Raw genomic sequence first — 20,042 nt, 5'->3', positions numbered from 1 at the left:
ACTTTCAAAAAAATTTTTGGCCACGGTCTGTCTCATATTTGAATGAAACTCTGTGTATTATTAGATATTGGTGTTTAACAGGTAAAAAGAAACTTGTGCGAAGATCTGACTTAGCAACAGTTGTCATTGAAAGATATATCATAACAACCAGCGGTGGAAGTATTGGAAACATAAACAATCTCGCAAAAAAGAAATATATTGAAAAGACAAACACAAAAAAGCATATTAAACGGTTTATTTTAAACGTTTAAAATCAAAAAAAGTTATTTACCTAACCCAAAAATAATGTGTAAATAGGAATTTTCAGTAATTTCACTGTTCTTGAGAGGAAAAAAAATGTTTTGCCCTGTCATCTGGTGTAAACATTTATGCTAGAAAAATAATATGAACATTTGTTTAAAATATGGAAGCCGTTAATTTATGAAGAAATTACAGATAAATCTTGAATCTGATTAAATTACTTGTGCACTTTGTGAAGAAAACGACAAAGAGTTACAATTCTTGATGAAATTCTTTTGTATTGAATGGAAGAACGGCCTTCATTTGTTTCCAAAATGTCAGGAGATGGAACCTGCAGTTTTCATTCCTTTCATTCTTTAGTTGTTTGTTCTAATGTAGAGACTTTTCGTTCCATTGATTCATCGCCGTCAACTTTGAGTTCAATTATTTTGACGGAATCGGGTTTGATTTACGGTAAATATTCAAATTCATTAAACATTTGCCAATTATTTGAGTTGCATTCAAGAGAAAAAAACCCCTCGGTGTAGAAAAGTAAATGTTGCCGAATTCGTCAGCATCTGGCATCACACTCATTAAAAAAGGGGGGAGCAAAAGGCAGACAGCGACATAACTATTAATCAAGCGGAAGGCATAGACAGGAAGTATGGGACAATTCTTCCTGTAGGAACGCTTAAGTAGTATAACTTTATAAGCCCTATCTTTACACTAATTTGAATAAATTTCAGTAGAAAAGAATACAAAAACGATTATAAATTATGATATAACCATTGCATATTATTTTTCTAAAATGCTTATACATGCAAAGTACAGTTTCTTCCATTGGGGGTTTAGACTATTTAGTCCAACTCTAAAAGCACACATAGACCAGAAAGCTTAGTTGTTACTCAAGAAATATTAATTTCGTTTATAAAAAAAATTATCACAAAGTCTAATCATGGATGAAAGGACTGATAACTGAAAAGCACTTTTACATTTATAAATGAATGAACTTCATGTACTCCAGTAGTAGTGAATATTTAGATCTTTGTTGTATTTAAAAAATCTTTTTAGCAATAACCACTGATATAAAATTTAAATGTGAAATATAATCCTGAAGTAATTTATATACCAATTATCATGATTATTGGTAGCTTTCTGTACTTTCAGCTATATGCACATCTTGTCGTGCTTAACTTAAACAATAAAATGTTTTCTTTGGTTTTTAGTATGGGAATTATTGTAGCAGCTGTTGCAGAAAAAATACATAAGTGGGTTATGTGAATTTTTCCTGCAATAGCGGCGAGGTTAATTCCCGTACTAACAAACAAAGGAAACATTTCATTGTTTATAGTTATATCTTTATAAAAATCATTCAAAGTAAATTAAATATGTTAAATATTGTATTATAGATGTGTATGTCATTGTATGCATAATTGATGGAACAGCCGTTGCTTAAGAATCAATGCTGCTGGCTTGCATAGTGTTGTTTATGGATGATTAACGGCAATAGTTTATATAAGAAAAAAAAGGAAATAATATTCAGTGGATGTAAATATTATTTAGAGAATCCAATGTAGAAAGAGATGTAGAGACTTGCATGGCATTAAGTATCTATCATAAGTTAAATCATTAAATATATTTAATTTAAACATGTAAGATATTATCAAATCAACTGAAGCTGTAAATCAAGATATTTTTAATTTTAAGTTTGGTACTTGGACATTCACCGGTTAGAACGGTACATTCGGGGTGGCGGCAATGCGTGACTCGGGGTGGCGGCACCGAGGCGAGGAAAACACCAACACGGTGAATAAACCTGAATTTTTTTCATATGTTTAGACGTGTTAGATCAGAAAATTGTATTCTACGGAAGAGAGCAAATATCAACCTACCTCTGACCGTTTAAAGCAGCCTATAAGAGTGCTCCGTTTTCTCAAACACTCCTCCTCACTTTTCGGGGTATCAACGTTTTCGACTTTTGACACAATATTCTGTTTCAAAATTGACCTCAGAAGGGTTTTTTCCTTATATCTTAAACAGTAATAAAGTAATACGATAGAATTTAACTTCAATCCTACTTTATAAGTCAATATATTTTACTAATTAAGCCAATTTAGGCTTCAAACTCGATGCGACGCTCGGGATGGCGGTTTCTGTGTCTTGCGGGGTGGCAGCATGTCTGAGAAATAGAGATTACTTTTTCATGCAGCGTTCTCCTGGCCCCCTTTCGAGACAAAAAAGATTCAGATCTCTTAGAAGAATTTAAGATTATGTCATGGTACGATGTTATTTCGCTATAAATGTGGCTATGTCAAACTTAAAGAAGTATATTTTTTATAATTTAAAGACCAGAATGAACAAGGAATGAGCACAATACATGTATAATGATAGTAGTGCGTTGCTAATATTGGTATTACTTAATAATACAGTTCCTACATTTAAGTTTTGAACAGAAGTCCAAGTTAAGCAGAATAATCAAGATAATTACAATCAATGTTTATATACACATATATAAATCCTTGTTGTCCCCACAATAAAAAAAAAACCAACAACTGAATGACTGTTAAATTATAAATTGTGATAATCTGCTTACTCGGGACATGTGTTCAAAGCTTAAAGATAGGAGTTTTAAAAAGTAACAAAATAATTATATTGTGGGTTTGCCCATTTTCTGATCTGCGGTATTCCTGTATGCATCATTTTCCAGGCAGCTTCCTACTAAACTAAAATTGTCGATTTATGTGTATCACAAATCAGGGATAAAATTATATAAATTTTTTGAAAAAATAAGAAGTCTTTTAAAGAAAAAGACAGGGGGTTTCATGAAAAAAGTTGACACCCACAATATAATTATTTTGTTACTTTTTAAACTCCTATCTTTCGGCTTTGAACATATGTCCCGAGTAAGCAGATTATCACAATTAATAATTTAACATGCAGTCATTCAGTTGTTTTTTTTTTTATTGTAGGGATAACAACAAGGATTTATATACAATGTATGTGTATATAAACATTGATTGTAATTATCTGGATTATTCTGCTTAACTTGGACTTCTGTTCAAAACTTAAATGTAGGAACTGTATTATTAAGAGGCAGTCCACCGAAAAACCAGGCAGTATTGTATTAATAGGCGGCACATCGAATGTCAGGAATATTTGATATTTTATTAAAAACAATAACAATGTAGCCTAAAAGGAATAATGTAATTGAAGATTTGTTTGATAATTGCTTATTTAGTAAAATATCCTTGTGTTTTGTGTTTTTGAATGCCCCTATATAAACCATTGAATGTAGGTCAGAAACAAAGAACTGTAATTTCTAATACATTTTTCACAGGACTATAATTCACACTTAACTAAATCTAGAAATATTTCAACTTTTTGTTTAAAAAATAAAATCGGTGGGAAAAACACTTTTGATAGTAGTTTTCTGGCAAAATATAAGGACGTTTTTATGAAATTTTGCGATGCAAGAGTTATCTCCCGTGGCATCGGTAAATCTGCTCAACACCTTTTTATCGGAATCCTAGTGAAATATTTAGAATCGATACACTAAAGAAAATAATTAAGCAAAAAAAATAAATAATTTATTTTCAAAATATAATTTATTTTCGCCTCCAGACGTAATATTTAGATTAAAATTGGCTCTATTATTCAGGTTGAATCCACGTTTCCATTGATGTATCAGTGACGTCATATACCTGACTAATATTGCGTCACAATGAAATAGTTACAAGTTTCCAGAGAAGTTTGTAAATTCTTTGCGTAAAAGTATAAAGAAAAAGATTTTTAAAAAATGATTTCTCTTTTTCTGTTTAATTACTCTTCAGAGTGCATTATTCTAAATGTTAAATAATATTTTAATATCAAAATGTATTTTATACATGGGCGGCGTCTCAGCTAGATGACGTTTTGATAAGTAATTTTATACATGTCTGAGAACTATTTTTTTTTTTAACTGATTTACTAGGATATGCGTAAAAATAATTAATGAAGTGTTTATCATGAACATTTCTTATAAAATTGGGAATCAATGATGAATGTTTTAGATTTACGCAACACTTAATTCAACGAAGTTGAGATGTTTACTTCATGATAGTTGTAAAAACTTAAATATATTTATCTATGCAGTCAAATCAAAATAAACAATCCGAAGTACGATTAAAAATGAAAAAAAAAACTGAAAAATAAGTTATAAAAATATATTTATTGAGTTAAACTACTGCTGAACTCCCCACTATAATTTGGCACTAAAACGGAAGATGGTTTAGTGAAACATTTCGTTTTTTTTGTTTATTTTACTTATTTATTTTTTTAATTTGGCGATTGAAACAATCACACACTCACATTTAATATGGAGTTTAAACATGTGACTATGTTGGCCAATTCTAAAATGTTTTCACGTTCATGAAACCAATTTTTAAAAATAATGATGTCATGAACCCCCCCCCCCCCCCCCCCCTGCTTTTTGCTTGCGATTTATCGGCTCTTGAATAATGATACTATATATGAAAGAACGTATTTTCTTATTTATATAAAATCAAATTTTGTAAAAGAGGAAAAGGCTTTACAGATGACAGGTAAGAAAAAACTTGGATAAAGTCGAGACTGTACACATAAAAATATTTCCTGTATTTAGGCAAGTTTAATTTCGCCACTGATAGAATTTACTCTTTAATTCCTGAGGAAATAAAAAAGAAATTTTACTTGGAAATAAGATAAATAATAAAGCTAGAAAGCTGCCTGCTCTCATTTGTTGCATAATGCATGTACAAATACTTTTTTTTTAATACCGAGTATCTATTAAGAATTCAATCAGATGTTTTACATGTAATCTTCATGTACGTAAAAGACATTAGTAATTTAAATAATATATAAATTTGAATCTATGGTTACACTCATTTAAAAACAGTTAAATGACTGATAAGAAATAAAAGACAAGCATATTTTTCTGATAAATTAAAATGAAGAGCCAAATTTAGGAAATGTTTCTAAATTTACAGTAAAAACCGATCCCGATCCGATCGAAAATAATGCAAAATTAACAAATTTATCAAACTAAAGGCACCTGCCACCTATATAACATGTTAAAAAAATAAATCAAGTAAGTTTTTACTCATATTACAACAAAAGAGCCAAATTTAACATTACAATTATAGTATTTTTTTCTTTATATAATTCCGGTCGGGATCGGTTTCATTTGGGAAAATTATAAAAAAAAAAAAAAAAAAAAAAAAAAAAAGGTAAATTTGACTCCTTTTATTTCTTTCAATATACCTGTTCCCACTGATTTTATTGAGTGATTCAAAAGTTTCTACTTTGTATTCATAATAACATAAGAAAAAAAATCTGTCCTTGTAATGTATTGGGTTTTATTACGTAATGAAAATTGGATACTGAATTCAAAAAGTTACTTGCTTAACTCAAATTTGGACCATATAATTTTTTTCTAAAGAAGTATAAATTGGAGTCTTATTCATTAATAAAATAAAAGATAAGAGTCTATTCTATAAATAATATTCATCGACACATCCAGCTTTTTAGTATCTGTTACATATAAAACAAAATAAAAACGTAGTAATTTTTTTTACCCTTATGTTGACCTTTTTGCACTTAAAATTAAGCATTTACCAAAAATAGGACTAGAGGAGCACTAAAATTTTTTTAATGTTGTCATGTGTAAACACTTGCTTTAATAAGTCTACATGCAAAAAATAATTAAAATCCATGACATGCGATGTGCCACCCATTGCCTGGTTTTTCGGTGGACTGCCTCTTAAGTAATACCAATGTTAGCAACGCACTACTATCATTATATAGTGCCCATTCCTTGTTCATTCTGGTCTTTAAATTATAAAAAATATACTTCTTTAAGTTTGACATAGCCACATTTATAGCGAAATAACATCGTACCATGACATAATCTTAAATTCTTCTAAGAGATCTGAATCTTTTTTGTCTCGAAAGGGGGCCAGGAGAACGCTGCATGAAAAAGTAATCTCTATTTCTCAGACATGCTGCCACCCCGCAAGACACAGAAACCGCCACCCCGAGCGTCGCATCGAGTTTGAAGCCTAAATTGGCTTAATTAGTAAAATATATTGACTTATAAAGTAGGATTGAAGTTAAATTCTATCGTATTACTTTATTACTGTTTAAGATATAAGGAAAAAACCCTTCTGAGGTCAATTTTGAAACAGAATATTGTGTCAAAAGTCGAAAACGTTGATACCCCGAAAAGTGAGGAGGAGTGTTTGAGAAAACGGAGCACTCTTATAGGCTGCTTTAAACGGTCAGAGGTAGGTTGATATTTGCTCTCTTCCGTAGAATACAATTTTCTGATCTAACACGTCTAAACATATGAAAAAAATTCAGGTTTATTCACCGTGTTGGTGTTTTCCTCGCCTCGGTGCCGCCACCCCGAGTCACGCATTGCCGCCACCCCGAATGTACCGTTCTAACCGGTGACATTGGTCTATAATAGTCCAGTGAATTATCAATTTGTACTTCTTATTTTATTTCATTTTAGGCAGTGGAACGGAGTACAGAATGTGGTTGATTGTCTTTCAGACCAAGAATTCAAATACACAATGATGAAAATGTAAGATCATAGATTTAGTTCAATGTAAATTTCATATCTCCTTACTCTTCTTTTTTTGTTATTATACCCCCTACCCCCCAAAAGCACTAAACGTCGGAAGTTTTTTTTTTTGGGGGGGGGGGTATGAATCATATTATCCATCTGCATGTCTGAATAGCTGTCTGTACAAAAATGTCTGGGTTAAGTTTTGTGAAGGAAAATCAGTGGAGGCGTATACACTGTACTTGAAGGTCTTATCGCCTGACTCAAGGTAGAAAAAATTATGTCAGATCCATAATTTTCTAATGAAAAACATTGAATATTCATATTTTAATAGATTACTTATGACCAGAATATGTGTCTTTTTTTAAGCCAAGGTCATTTGGCAGGTTCAAGGTCTCTTCTAGAAAATTCTTTATGGGCTGTTTTAAAAAAATGCAAGGGCGTGGGGGTATGTATCATTTTGTGAGCTTGTTGACAGTGCCTCGAGTTTATACAGTATTGGAATTAACGTTTTACATACATTTCTTAAAACTCTCATGCTTTCAGATATTTTGTGTGGTTTTACAATGTTTAACTCCATGTGAATATTATACAATTATTGCTGGTTTTGAGGTAATTACGATGATTTAGACACCCGAGGAGTACAATATTCAATGAACCCGATGTATTGATTAAACTCGTAAGCAATCCTTGCTATCTTACGTATTTACATTTACCGATGTACTAGCTAAATATAATGAGAGAAACGGGGTTAAAATAAACATAACCAATTGTATTAATTTGGAATTTTTAATTCTCTTTTAGGTACAATGAAGAAAAAATAAATGTCAGGCACGTATATAGGATCCAGTTTAAAAAAAGGGGAGGGGGTGGCATCATAAGGGGAAAATTGAAAGCTTACCAGAAAAAAAATCTTTGACTATAGCCCCACACCCATTCCTCACCCAAGATTCTATGTACCTTAATATTATGTTCTTATGAGTGGAAGTCAAGTGCAAATGAAATAACTTTCCAAAGCTATTTGTATCAAATTGGAATTTCCCAATCTATTTTTAGTCTAATGATGAGAGAAATAAATCCTTATATTCACCTGGAAAGTAACGTGCAGGTGAATATAACATGTTATTTTTCTATCATGTTGAATCTCAGCCAATCAGAGAGATAGGAATTATTCAGTAATATAACAATAAGATTTACTTTGGGAAAGCCATTTGAAGACTGAGTTTAATATGATCAAGAATATTTTTTGTAACTTAGGAGAATATTACTTCATGTTAAGTGTATACCTTTTAAAAAATTCTGATCTCCCCAGAACCTAGCTAAGATGTACATGTAGTTGTAAACAGACACAGCTGACTTTGGCTTATGTACTTGTAAATGGAAAAAAAAGCGTTTTGGGATGGAGGATTACTTAACGACGACGGACCTAATTCATTTCTGCAATAGAGTTTTTATTTAAATTTTGATATGAGGTAAAGTGACTTTTGGTGAGTTAAAATCAATAAAAAAATTATATGGTCATCGATGTAGATTTTTAAAGGGGAGCGTTTCAAAAGTTGGTGATGGAAACCAATAATTACTATAGAAAGTAATGGGAAATTGCCAGTGTACGGTATAAAAGTGATCATCAAAAAAATTCTGCAATAGAATTTTTATTCATATTAAAGGATTATGTAAACAAGCCAATTTACTAGCAAATTATGCCAAAAAATAAATGGGTCATCGGCCTTAATTTTTCAGGGGGGCATGTCGAACTCTGGTGTAGGGCACATTTTGGGGGAAAATTATCATTGAAAATACCTTGGCCAAATAAATTCTGATGTTTCATGTACTTATTCTTTAATTTACTTTAACACTAAATAATGATAATAATTTAAAGTGGTTTGCCAATTTAAAAAAACTCTAAGGATGGTGTCCAAGTATGATAAACGTGAATTATGTGCGTATAATACTCTAGGGATGGTCTCAAAGTATGATTTACGTGATCCGCGTCCTATAGGTCCCTGATGTAACAAATCATTATCTGCAAGCCTGTTCATTTCAGAAGTTTAAAGTTTTCTGAGCAAACTAAACTCAAATACATGTACATGTATATTATACAGTGTTTATCAAATTATACATATGCATAGATGGTAAAAGGCCAAGTGAATTTTAAGGGACTGTTTCAAGATAGGACTTTTTGGTTTCTGTCTTGTTCCGACATTTTACTGTCTTTACTATCTATATAAACTAGAGCTTATTTAAGTCTTTTTTGTACAGGGTTCTGTATTTTTTGGACTAAGAGTTTTAAATTGAAATATGGCAAAATTTGGCATTCATAATCAAAATCATTTTTAATTACTCTTATAGACTCATTTTCCACTAAATATGCTTTAATAGTCAACTTAAAAGATAAAATATAAATCTATGATTGAATACTGATGTCTTAATCATGTTAATGAACTATGATAAACTGTAGAATAAATATTTAAATTGTAGGAGTATCCTCTTTTCTTATCTTTATGAATTAATAATAATCTACAAATTCCAAGACTTTTGATAGTGATACATGTAAATAGTGAAGAAAATATCCATCAGCTTGTAATTTGGGAATTCCTACCCATAATCTTTACAAAGATATATTATTTCAATTGAGAATTCATGTATCTTTTTACAGGATGTGCATGCTATGGGTAGTAAACTCTACAACCTTTAAAAAAATTTGTTTTACAATTATGCACCTGTGTTATTTTACTCTGTGCCTGCTCTCATTGTAAAGAATATATAGAGGATATTCAATGTTTTGTAGATGAATATGGAATTTATTTCACGAGTGGGACAGGATTTTTTGATATTTTCACGAGTGCGAAGCACGAGTGAAAATATCAAAAATCCTGTGTCACGAGTGAAATAAATTCCATATTCATCTACAAAATATTGAATTTTCTGTTTATTTCATTTTCTTTGATTTTCCCTTTGCCTCTGTCTTTTCTTAACACAGTGTCATAGCTAGACTTGACGTCATAGTTGAGCGGTTGAGACGTCATAGCTTAGCAGTTGTGAGATTGAAAACATTACATAGCGTGGATTTTAGCAACATATTTGAGAAGAAAATTGCAGTTTTAGCTCTATCAAAATGTTTAGTTACTATCTTTATCTTATGGCAGGCTAGAAATTATTTTCTACTTAATTTGATATCCTTTCACACTGTGAGAGAATATCATTTTGGTATCCTTTCACACTGTGAGAGAATATCATTTTGATATTCTTTCACACTGTGAGAGAATATCACTTTTATTCAATAAATAAATCACAGTATTTCACTGTTGAAAATGTAATAAAAGGAGTTAACACACAGATATAATACTTTATTCATAAAGTATTTCACACTTCAGGAAAAAATGATGACAGGTATAAAAGATGTAACTATGAAGTATTGAAAAAGTACCATTCAGTATCAAAATGTGCTGAAATATACAAAAACATTTTGTGTTTGTTTATAATGATTTCACTTCATTTACCTGTTAGGTATACAAACTTTAATTTTTTTAACCAAAATTTTATTACAGTTTTATTTTTTTCTGATGAGAAATAACAGAAATGTTTTCATGTGTGGTAAATCTGGTTCACACCAACCGTACAAGTAACTACATGTAGAGTACCTAAATATTTCACCACATCTGTAAATGTAATGAATAATGTACATGCTGTGTAAATGTACAACAACAATATGCAATTTGTTTTATATGAATAGTTTTCCCAGTGGCTAATCATGTATTCTGGTGCTGTAACAATACATTTGTGGAAGATGTACAAAAAACAGCTTTTAACGCTTTTTAAATCATTATGACATGCTCATGTATTTGAAAAACAAAATCACTCTTCCCGAAAATTGTTTTAGCTAAGTTTTCATTTACTTTTGTTACATACACCTTTCCGTCTTCATTGTTCTTCCTATGTACGAGTACACAACGAGCCATTATAAAATACATGTAATTGCATCTCTTAATTATGCTTGGAGGTTCCCAATTGTGGCCACACCCTACCCCTGGGGGTCATGATTTGAACAATTCAGAATCTTCACTGTATGGGTGTTGTGATCACCCATTTTATGGAACGCTCCCTCCTGGTTCTTGGGTCGAAGGTTCCAGCCCAAACAGCAACACTAGCACTTGGCACAATAAAGTGAAAGTTGGAGGTCTTGGATGAGACAGTAAAAGTTGAGGTCCCATGTAAGAGCAGGCATTGGCACGCTAAAGAACCTTCACTCCTCACCGGGCCTTAGTGTTGAGCAAAGGTCTAAATTTCAAGTCATTCTCTGCATTTTGTGATTTCTCATAAGGGTTAAATAGTCTTGCAAGGGATGTTACATGTAAGTTACAATGATCAATTCATGCTTTGATGCCTCGATGGAAATGCTGTAAATTCAAGTAAAATTTCTGCTAAAGATGGGTGCTCCAATAGATGCAGCAATTTGAGTTATATTGTTGTTTCTACCTGGAAAGAAATCCACAAAAAATGATTGTGATATTCAGATAAATAAATATTTAATCATTATCAAGTATACAGTTTACACATGTAACTAGTTATGATGATTTTTTTCATTGTCCAAAACGTTGACTTTTATGTATTTTTTCTGAGGGAAAAAATATAAAACATATTATTAAATATTGTAGTTTAAATATAATCACAATATGGGAACCAAATTAGGATTTACATGATACAAACAATATATAAAATTAAGTACAATCATACATTTCAAAGTTAGGTGAATAAATAGATAGTAAAAAATACATGAATATACTCAAAGTCAAAATACATATTCAAACCCTAATAAAGCATATGATTAATGAGCATGTGCAGTGTACAAAGAACAGGGGAACAGCAAATAAGAACATATTTCACATTTATCCCCTTTTTAAACAAGAGTGATTTTTCAAAAGTATCAACACACTCAACTTACCTGATCATGTTGTTTGTAAATAAAAACAAACATGTCTTAGCTAGGGTTTTTTTTTTCAACAGCAGGTATTTCTTCAGTACATGTATCTCTGTAGATTTTTTTCTGTGGTTAAAAAAAATCAATCATTAAATTTGAAATTCAAAATACATGTGAATATTGTGATGTACAAGCTAGCATCATAACGACCAATTAGCATGATCAGTGTGATTCAAGTATACACATTTTTAAAGCTGTTTAATCATGTTAATTTTTTCAAAGCTTTGTGCACTGTAAAAGATATGAAGGCAACTTATAATTTTGGAGGAAACAGTTTTGTGAGATAATTCAGATAAATATAATTATCATAGTTAAAACAAATGATTCAAGGGTTCACTTATATAATATGGCACATAATAACACACTTGATTCTGATGATTCAGCACTTTGGTAAAACAGGGAATGACCAGTTCCTATATAAATCTATATACTTAAAAAGTCTAACATTTCCAATATTTTACTGAGTGGTCATTAAAAAAATCAATGTTTGACCTTGGAGTGAGATACTAGTATTGGACCTGCCGATGAGATATTGGACCGGTTACATAACACAATGGACAGGATCAGCTAAATCTCATTAGCATTCATTTGTGTTTGACAGTGACGGAATTGACCGATCATGAGTTTCATCAAAGTGCTGGTATAGGAAATTTATATTAAGGAAGCCAGCACAAGATACATGTATTTTAAAAAATAAAAGGTATAGTAACAAAATATTTATTAACTGTTTACTCAGGCAAAATGTTTTGTTGACCCCTAAAACCAAACTGTTTGCCTTCGTCTTAACACGTTTCCTTTGAACCCAGTCAATAATATATGTATATTGTGAGATGGTATTGCACTCGCATCAAGACTGGAGGACTGACTGAGCAAAAAAAAAATTGAAAGGCTCAGGCATGTCAGGCGGCTTCGACATTGTGTCCTTGGAGATAATTTGTATTGAAAGTGGTTTATTCTATGACAAGAAGCTTTTGATGGAGATACTCTGGTGAAGACAGTGAACTATTGTACATTTGCAGTCCTTTCTATCTTAGTTATGTTTTACCATAGAAATACAATATTTCTATTTATACTGCTCACAACATAAGCTGGGTTATTTGATTCTATTAGCATGTAGCCAGGTTTATTTGGCTTAGTTCAGCTCGGTCAAATTCTATCAGAATCAAGTATGCTTATAAACTAGGTTACCCTAATTAGGAATTGTCCTTAATGCAATTTATGTTGCATCCAAAATCCTTTTTACAAAGTTATTGATAAGATTTGTCTGCATTGATAAAACTGTATTAATATTTATGAATAAATAATATCAAATGTAACATTGAAAAAATATATAGGCCTATATTTAAATACGGTTACCTGTTCCAAATGTTCAGGGTTCGAAATTCACTATATACAACTCGCAAAACGCGAGTTAGAATTCCCAAATTGCGAGTTAAAAATTAGGTAACTCGCAAAAACTTGCGAGTTGATTTTTTTTGCATTGAAACTGTACCAAAAATACATAATATGACAGAATACAATGCTTTTGATTTAAATCAGTAATTTAACTAAAAATCACACTGTAGTTGTATTTTGTGTATTGCACAGTAGTTACTTTTTCCTTAAGTTACATGTATTTTAATTTATATAAATTTAACTTTATATGAAAATTGCGAGTAGTCTTACAAAATTGCGAGTTCACTTTCTTGGTACTCGCAATTATTTGCGAGTTGTAATTTTAGGGAGTTTCTAACTCTGATGTTCAGTGTTGATGTCAACATGGTCAATCAGAAAGTTTTAGCTTAGGTCCTGGCATTCCTGGTTCTTGGTGTGTTTTCTATTTCATTTACATGTTTACAAACATGCACTTAAAAACTTTTTATGTTCATTAAGTTAAACTCCAGAATGAGATGCCAATATATCTTAGACATTCTTCAGAAAAGATCGTTCTTTCAAATCGATGACATACCCTGAGTCTTAAAACGTCTTCAGAAATAATACGGGTACCACAGTTTATCGTCTTCGTCAGAAACATCAACTTGAACTTCATGATCATCGTCTCAAGCCACGGTTACCGTTCAGAGTCCGCTCACAGAACCAAGAATGGGAGCTCGAGGATCGTACAATTTGGCCGTAGTGTACATAAACCGTTCTCTCGTCGTTTTTTAATTATTATTAACATCATACATATGTGTTTTTGTACACCTAGCCTGGTTTCCCGTCCCTGTTTTGCTTCGTGTACCTTGGCAAGGATGAGCCAGGGGACCAGGGGGTAACCCGAATTACCGAAATGCCCCCGATTTCCCGAAATGCCCCTAGAAATTACCGAAATGCCCCTGAAAACTACCGAAATGCCCCTTTAGTTATATTCTTGAATACATTTTATTGTAAAATATGTTAAATTTTTATTCAAAATATGCCGTAATTTTAACATAAGTACAAAAACGGTGTTTATTTTGCTCAATATCGCGATTTCAAAGAACGATAACTCTTGCAATATTGTTATTGATTCCATGTTTTCTTTTTTTTCTTCTTTCTTTCTTTTTTTTTTTTTTTTTTTTGGTGTGTGTGTTTCATGAAATTATTTACTTTAATTTATTTTTTTTGTAAAGATTAATAATTTGTATTGTTATTTGACCAAAAAATTCGTAATGATTATACAATGACGACAAACAATACTGACAATTTCATTCCACCACTCAAAAAAACGAAAGTGTGATATAAAAAGCATTTCTAAACTTGACCGAATAACATTTTTTTTTTTTGTCGCTGACAGATTTACTATTATAACATCCTCATTAAAAAGATAGATTTCAACTCTCATTCTCAACATATGCATGAAATTGTGTATATAATATATTTAACCATACATGCATTTGGGGTTACAACATGAACATTTGTAAAACGTACATGTATTCCACTGCAAATCTTCATGTCGATTTTCTCATTCACAAATTTCAAGACCAAACAATTAATACATCTAATTCACATCTTAAAACAAACGTTGATGTATCTATTGCAAAGAATTATAATTTTCTATTGTTGACATTAATTCCAGGCTATTTTTGATATGCGCTTTCGGTAAATGTCGTAAAAAATAATTTATTTATAGAATCAATAAATGAATATAAATCGAAATGTTTACAATATTCTGGAATTGAGAGGAAACGTTTAAAACTCTTCAAAAGAATTTAAATGTATATTCTTTTTATCTTTTGCGATACATAGTTACGTCAATCTGATTCAAGGCATATGCGCGGTTTTCTGTGCAGTGGCGCGAAATTTCGAATTAGGTCCGTCGTCCTTAACACCAACTCAATTACCACGTTTCTTTTCAAGACTCTCTCAGAAAGACAGAAAATGCGATGCTGGATATTTCTTGGCAGCATCTTTTGACAGGAATTTGAATGATCTGAAAGAAGAAGTTCTTTACATATACATGTATAATATGTTGCAACTACTAATGCATGTATATTAATGAGGGAAAATACATGTGCTTTTTCCATTCTGTTACACATTTTTGTTAAACATTTCAATTGTTTACCAAGTCTGATAGTCATCATTATGTACAGTGTGCTAGGGGAAATTGAATTTAATAATCATGTGTGTTCATTTTCATCTAGCTGTGAAGAGTAGAATAATGAGTTCTGATATCTCTTATGTGTCATCTTTTTTGAAGTTCATAATTTTTTTTAGTCAAGATTACGTTGTATGCATGTGTATTACAAATTGCATTTCTCCTTGTCTCCTGCTAAATATTTTAATCCACCCTGAATATAGCAAATACTGCCCAAAGTTAATTCTACGTTAAACGTCACGTACAAAATTCAAAACCTACGAGGGAGGAAGGAAAAAAAAATGAACAAAGAAAAATGTTCAACAAATGTTTATATATTCTAATTAACCTATTCACTAGATAAAAAGAACGCTGTTGAGTAATAAGAATATAAATTTGATATCTAAGGCTAAGACAGTTTTGCAATTCACAAGTAAAAAAGTTTTTCCTAAGTACACATATTGGTTGGCAACCTTTTTTTAGCACACGAAGTAGATTTGATGTGCAGGAGAGTGGCTCGCAACACAATAGGAAAATGCTTCTTCTTGTGGAAATAGTTGACCAGTATCTACAATTAAAATGATGCCCATTTTTATTACATTCTTTTTTTGAAATATATTAAAATTGAACATATGCTATGTTTCTCTATTATTTACACTGTTTTAGTCTACTATTTGGTTTTGAAAAGGAAAATACAATATTTGATGTACCATAGCTGTTAGATAAGTTTTCCTACATCCACAACTCCCCCACTCTCATTCTTTCCTCTTCACTTGAAAACCCTCGTCTTCTGTATCAAAGCTTTTCCCTGCTAAAACTTCAGTATCTAATATTTATATTCCTTTGAAGTACATGTATAATCAGTCACATCAACTTACTTCTTTTAATTTTTATAGCAATATTTAAAGATGAAACTACATGTATTAACTAAAATTAAAGTGATATATCTCACTGTATATTGTAAAATCTCGGTTTTCAGCATTCTACACTGAATAAAACCTTTGCAATTATTCTCCAATACAGTGAATGGTTCAGCAAAAATATTACGAACTGAGAGTCTGTTATCTGACTACTGACATAAAACACTCACCATAAAAATTTTCATTAACCTCAGTTATAAAATAATCCATGTTTTTTTTATGCTGTTTACATCACCAGTTTCTTCTTGTAACACACCGACCCTGATTTCACAGCACATTTTCCTTCACTACGGGATGCCAAATTTTGTCGCTAAATGTAAAACCAAACCGGAACGGATACTTAAATTCCGAATTGTTGTTTTTTCCAAAGACAGATTTTTCTTAAACCTACGCGAGCTGGTGCAGTTTAAAGTAGAATTGACTTTGGGCAGCCAAAATTGCATTTTATCGCAAATTAAGTGCAAAAACATACACTTGTATGATATCATGCCATGATTTCTCTTATGTGCAATGTTTCTAAATAAATCGTTTCATGCATTTAAAAAAGTCTGCTTATATACTGTTTACTATTACATTCATTCCATGTATTTCCCAAAGTTTTAAAACAAGCATGAAATATTAGAAAAATTAACTATTTTGGCATAGTGCCAAAATATACAATTTTAAGCTATGATTGCTCTTTTTATAAAGTTTAACCTTAGTTTTTCAAATGTGTTTAAAAAGTGGAGATTATGCTTGTTATTTGCTAACAATTACATTTCTTCTCCATACTTGATACTTAAAAAAAATACACTCAGAAATAGAGTAAGTTACACTTTTTGGCCAAAGTGCCAAAAACATATGACTTTCTTGCTATGGTTTCCTTAGAGTGTGATGTTTCTCCATTAATTTTATTATGCTTTTTATAAGTCAAGATTACGCTTGTTTACTGTTAATAATTGCATTTATTCCATGTATTAGCCAAATGTTTTAAAATTAAGCATGAAATAACAGCAAAATCCAATTTTGTACACTATGCAAACACCTTTTATCACAAAGTATGATTGCAGGTATAAAGAGATCTATCTGTAAAAAAATGAAATTTGTAATCAATGTTTGCTATGTATATTAAATTTAATTAACTGTGTCATTATGATTAAAAAGTTCCATATATATATATATATATATATATATATATATATATATATATATATATATATATATATATATATATATATATATATATATATATATTCTCATATATTATTATATAATTATATGTAATTTGTTAATATTTCGTAACATGTGCAGGAATATTTAGCGATTATTACAACATTTTTTTTCAAATCTTTCAAATCTCTCATACCGTTTACGGTAGCTCAGTCGGTAGAGCGCTCGCTCCGTGATCGGGAGCTCATGGGTTCGAATCTCGGCCGCGACTGACCTAAGTCGATAAAAAAAAAATGGGTAGCAACTGTTCCTTCGCCATGCGCTCGGCACTTTGAAGTGAAAGCTGCGGGTCCTTCGGATGAGACCTTAAAAACCGAGGCCCCATGTCACGGCGGGAGTTGGCACGATAATGATCCCTCACTGCTCAATTGCCCTGAGTGCCGAGTAAAGGTCAAAATTTGAAGCCCTTCACCAGTATATGGTGACGTCTCTATATGAGTGAAAAATTCTCGAATGGGACGTTAAACAACATACAATCAATCAATCAATCAATCAATCAATCATTTTAGCTTATAGAGTTGAGGAATTATCGTTCTTTGTGTCACATTTTATGATATATCAGCTTTTACATCCATGTGGATTTATTTTTTGCAGGCAAATGCAAGGAATAAAATCATAGGGTATAGCAAGCAACACATTCTTCTTTGGAGCATATTAACTTTACCAATTTTTTCGGAGACTTTGCCCTAAGATGACTTTATAGATAACTATACATTTGGATTGCAACCTGAAAACAAGAGTGCATTTGAACTCATTTAAAAATATGAACTGGCAATTTTTGCTTGGTCCCTGCTCTTTAACTCTGTTTGGTATAACATAGATTGGGTTTTCTTCTGTCTCCGTATGGCGTCATCTTCTTCATTTGCAGAAGGTAGGGAACCTTCTTGTTGTTCTTTTGATTTCTTTTCATTAGAATTTTCCAGTGATTCAAAGCAATGATATAGAGGGTTGTCCGGAAGTCCAGCTTCATGAGCTTTATTTCTCTGCAGACCACAACGGTTTTCTTGACGATATTTTTTACGTCTGAACAAAAAATACATCATATTACACACGTTGTTTCAAGTGTACGTGATATTGACTTCAGTGACAAAAAAGTCGATCGGTCGAGAGAGAGAGAGAGAGAGAGAGAGAGAGAGAGAGAAAGAGAGAGAGAGAGAGAGGACATACCTGAAAAGCCAAGTAATCAAACAAATTATGGCTATGATTATTATAATAACGGCTCAAGAGATTCCATATGTACTGCCTAAGAAGCAAAAAAGAAAAAAAAAAGTTATTTAACATGAATTTTAGTATGATAGAAAGGTTAAGTCTTACTGGAATGTAAGATAAGAAAATAGTTTCTTGCAATCATTTAATGGAATATTTTTGAAAGATATTTTAATAGGCATCGATAGATAACTAGAGAGGAAAAAATTACACTTTGCATTTCAATAAATATAGGAAATTGTATCATTGATTTAAATATGATTCTTGCATCTTCAAATGCAGATACATTTTATAAAATGAATTTTAATTATCCTCATAATGCTAAAAAACATCATAAAGGAAACATCATATACGCACCTTTGATCCTTTGGTCTGAACTAATGTTGTCAATTTGGATATTAGTATCATTTGTTAAAATGTCTAAGGTATTATCAGTGAAGACTTTCTCAGTATAGACGTTTGATTTCATGTAGTCTTGTTGGATACTGGCATCATTTGTAAATGGCCTTGAAGGGGAATTATTGCGCAACGTTGCATTGATAACACCTTTCCTTGTATAGTCCTTTTGAATATTTGTATCATCCGTAAAAACTTGCTTGGTGGTGCCAACGGAGGATATATGTACATAGCCATCAGCTGCAAAAGGGTTGTGATTTATTTTTGATTTATTTTGGTTTGTTTTGCCATTATATAGTGTCGTACATTCAATAAAAGTAAAAGACTCTCCCTGAAAACTTTAAATAATAATTGATGATAATTTGAAAATTTGTTTTACTGTACGCGTTACCTACCACATTGTAAGCAATTACATGTCTCAAAGAAATCTATCACAAATCAGAACAAATCATTCGAATAAAAATATGTCAGAAATATTGAAATAAATGAAATTAAATAATAAAATATTTTTATCCAAAAATTACTTTGAATCGTCATTGGACCATATTTGCTGCTTATATTTACTTTATTATCATAAATGCTTTTAATCAACACTCTGGTTTACAATGTCAAATCTTTGAAACTTAAATTTTCTATTTCCCCAAAATATTATTTAGTTTACTTGTTAATTTATTTGTATATATTAATGTTTGTTAAGGTTATCTGAAATCCAAGCTTAAAATTGTATTGGAGACATTTTACACAAACAAATATAACAAGGTAATCATGAGAAAAGTTTTCACATTTTCTGTTTTGCAAAATTTACACCGAATTCTAAATACTTTATATCATAAAGGTACTGTGCTTGTAGAGGCCGATATTTGATTTTCAGGCAAACGAGACATCTGAGACTAGGTATTAAAAGAAGTTGAAGAAAAATCATTTTTGGGCACTATGTTCTATTTTAAGCATCTTTTTTTATTTTCATCTTCTGTCGCTATCTTTCTTTGCCCTTTT

General features: G+C 31.2%; 1 protein-coding gene and 1 long non-coding RNA gene across 2 annotated transcripts in view; both read right to left on the bottom strand.

Moving 5' to 3' along the window:
- LOC133204120 (uncharacterized) overlaps positions 1–20,042 on the bottom strand; it is an 80,284-nt gene that overhangs the window by 48,520 nt on the left and 11,722 nt on the right. The window lies entirely within an intron of this gene.
- LOC133204138 (uncharacterized) lies at positions 11,148–13,962 on the bottom strand. The gene is made up of 3 exons (XR_009723553.1): positions 13,729–13,962; positions 11,745–11,846; positions 11,148–11,278 (listed from the first exon to the last, which is right to left on the bottom strand). It is a non-coding gene; the product is annotated as an uncharacterized LOC133204138 (long non-coding RNA).

Source organism: Saccostrea echinata, unplaced genomic scaffold, assembly GCF_033153115.1.
Source record: "Saccostrea echinata isolate AGI-Se365-2 ecotype Australia unplaced genomic scaffold, CSIRO_AGI_Sech_v1 ptg000052l, whole genome shotgun sequence".
Lineage (NCBI taxonomy): Eukaryota > Metazoa > Mollusca > Bivalvia > Ostreida > Ostreidae > Saccostrea > Saccostrea echinata.
Note: the sequence above shows the minus strand (reverse complement) of the source record. Positions and strands in the feature narration are given on the sequence as shown.